Source organism: Pteropus medius, unplaced genomic scaffold (assembly GCF_902729225.1).
Source record: "Pteropus medius unplaced genomic scaffold, Ma_sr-lr_union100, whole genome shotgun sequence".
NCBI classification, from domain to species: Eukaryota; Metazoa; Chordata; class Mammalia; order Chiroptera; family Pteropodidae; genus Pteropus; species Pteropus medius.
The window spans coordinates 19450602-19453916 of NW_024345601.1; the positions used below are offsets into that span (position 1 = coordinate 19450602).

The following is a 3315-nucleotide window of genomic DNA, read 5'->3' on the forward strand; positions in this document are numbered from 1 at the left end:
CATATATATACAGAGCATTCCATTTAACAACAGCAAAATACACATTTTTCTCAAGTGAAAATATAATGTTCTTCACTGTAAATCATATGATAGGCCACAAAACAAGTCTTAGCAAATTCAAAAAGATTGAAATAATATCAAGTATCTTTTTATGACTACAATGGTATGAAAATAAAAATCACTAACAGGAAAAAAAGTGAAAAATTTACAAAAATGGGGAAATTAAAAACATACTTCTGAACTATCAATGAATCAAAGAATAAATCAAAAGAGAATTTTAAAAATACCTTGAAAAAATGAAAATGAAATCATAACATACCAAAACTTACAGATACAATAAAAGTAGTTCTAAGAGGGAAGTTTCCAGTGATAAATGCCCACTTTAAGTAGAAAAAAATAACTCAACCTAAATTTACACCTCAGAAAACTAAAAAAAAAACCCGAATCAAAAATAAACTAAGACCAAAGTTAGTGGAAGAAAGGAAACAAACAAACAAAAAAGAGATCATAAAACTAAGAGCTCTTTTTTAAAAATATAAACAAAAATGGCAAGCCTTTAGCTACATTAACTAAGAAAAAGAGAGAAGACTCAAATAAAATCATCAATAACACGAGACATTACAACTGTACTACAGAAATACAAAGGCTCATAAGAGACTACTATGAAAAATCATATACCAACAAATTAAATAGGCTAGAAATAGTTTAATTTCTAGAAATATACAAACTATCAAGTTGAAAACATGAAGAAATGGAAAATCTGAGAAGACCATAACAAGTAAGATCGAATCAGCAATCAAAATCTCTCAACACAGAAAAGCTCAGGGCCAGAATGTCCTACGTATATTTAAAGGAAAATTAATGTCAATTATTCTCAAACTCTTCCCAAAAATGTAAGGAAGGAACACTCTCAAACTTTTTTTTTTTTTAACCAGGCCAGCATTAACCTGATACCAAAGTCTGATAAAGATACTACAGGAAAAAACAAACAAACAAACAGACAAAAAACCTCCAGTCCAATATCTCTGATGAATATAGATTAAAAAAATAAAATATTACCAAAATAAATTGAGCAGCATATTAAAAGAAGCATATACCATGATCAAGTGGAATTTATCCCTGGGATGCAAAGATGCATATGTTTCAACATATTCAAATCAATAAATGCAATATACCATATTAATAGAATGAAAGGTTAAAATCACATGATCATTTCAATAAATACCCCAAAAAAGCATTTGACAAAATTCAAAATCCTTTCATGATAAAAACTCACAACAGATTGAATATAGAAGTGTTCCTGGGTCATATGCCTTACAGCTAATAGTCTCTCATTAGCAAAGCCTCCTTCCTCATGCATCTTTATTGTCTCCTCTGAGTCGTTTGCTACGGCTTACAGATGCAATCTTTCAATTTTAAAGTGTTTTTATGATCTTGTAGGTCACTTAGTCATAATGATCATTCTTTGTCCTCTCCAACAAAAACAACAATTTTCTAGGCCTCTTTTCTCCTAGTTATCTCTACAGCACACCATGGTGTCTAACCAGCTAGGATACAATTAAACCATGGAGAGGAAGTTCTCACACTCATGACTCAATCTTGTTGCTCTAGACAGATAAATCTAATCAATCAGTTATGGCATCATAAGTCTGAGCTTTATTACCTCTTTCAGAGACACCAAAAACTGTTTCCATTTTTTTGCTTACTCAGCATCTGGATGAGACATGAGAGGCAGCTGGAGGATCAGAATTCTCTTTCAGCCACAAGCAGATATCATGTGGCTTTCATTGGGAAGGATGATTCCATTAATTTTAATAAATTTAATAATTTTTTTTGACAAAGTTACAGGAGACTCCTGTGGCTATTCTGCGGGAAAATAAGAATAATAATACATTTGAGGGTCAGGATTAATTGACTACCAAACATTCCCTTGCTTTGGTCTGTATAAGGGAAATAGCTTTGTTCGTATTCATCCCTAGAGGTCTGAATAAACATTTCATAGTATTCATTTTATTTCAATGACCTGGTAGTCATCAAGATGATCAGTTCTTTAGGTTTTCCTTCAGCATCATATGAAACATGTTAAGACATTTCTTAGGCCTCTGAATCTAAATATTTTGTTAGCAAGAATTAATATATTTATTCTATATCTCACTTCATACACTAGGCATGTAGTAGACAGTTGGAAGATATCTTTTGACTAACTGGCTATTTGACAGACCCACGACACTGTTAGTTTTAATAAATGATCATCATTACCACTTTTCCAGTATGCGAAATGTCTTGGAATGTCTCTGGACATTTCTAGCAATTAATTTGATTTTGATATATTCTTTAGTATATTTCCACCCTCCAAACAGCTGCAAAATCTGAATATTTTCAATAATATTCTTCAGAGATCAAATGTTATTTGAAGAACATCTAAAAAATTAACAGTTTTCATCAGAATATACTTTATTGTAATGCAGATACAACTTCTTTGGAGGAGTCTATCAGTACAAGGAGATAGCATTTTAATTGAATAGAGTTTTCCATTGTTTTACTCAAAGCCTAAATGAGAAATGCCTACCACTAGTCATACGGATAGAAATACTGATTTGCCAAGTAAAGCTTAAAAAAGATGATGCCCAATTTCATTCATTGAAGAATGCATGCACTTCTTTGCAACTTAGCAGTTGATTTGGCACAATTTGTATGTGTATTAAAATGAAAAAATAGTCAAGGGTTTTCTGCTGAGTACAAATTCTTGCTTTATTGCCCTTTACATTTTATGAGTCAGTACCAATCATAATATTTTTTATAGTTTGAAGTTCGTATTAACTTGATAGGAAGTTGGTGTTTATGAGTTTCACAGCTGAAGAAACAGACACTTCAACTTTTTTTTTTCATGCCTACAGCACCTGGTCTTCCTAGGTGGTCTCCTGTCCAAGTACTAACCAAGCCTGACCCTGTTTAGCTTCTGAGATCAGATGGGATTGGGCATGTTCAGAGTGGCATAGCCGTAGACGACACAACAATTTTTAATTTGTTTGGCCAAGGTCATTTAGCTGGTGAAGCAGAGAAATAGACAAAAGCCATTTCCACTAGACTCTCATGATAACATTCTCTGCATTTACCCAGAAGCATTACTTACTAGCTTCTAGATTTCATAGTTGTTAAGTGTTGCATTTTTAAAAATGTTTTGGAATTTCTTTGAGACGTGGGGGAAGCAGTCATCCTATCCTTGTTGAAAGTGAAAGGCCTGTGAATGATCCAGTCTGTGCAAACATCATGACCATGTGGTTAAGCCTTCTGTGGGTTCCCATATGGTGCTGA

The 3315-nt window shown here is 32.8% G+C and overlaps 1 pseudogene; it reads right to left on the bottom strand.

Annotated features, from left to right (window-relative positions):
• Window positions 1-2888: 2888 nt before the first annotated feature.
• LOC120612037 (uncharacterized) lies at window positions 2889-3007 on the bottom strand (annotated as a pseudogene).
• Between the last annotated feature and the right edge of the window lie 308 nt (window positions 3008-3315).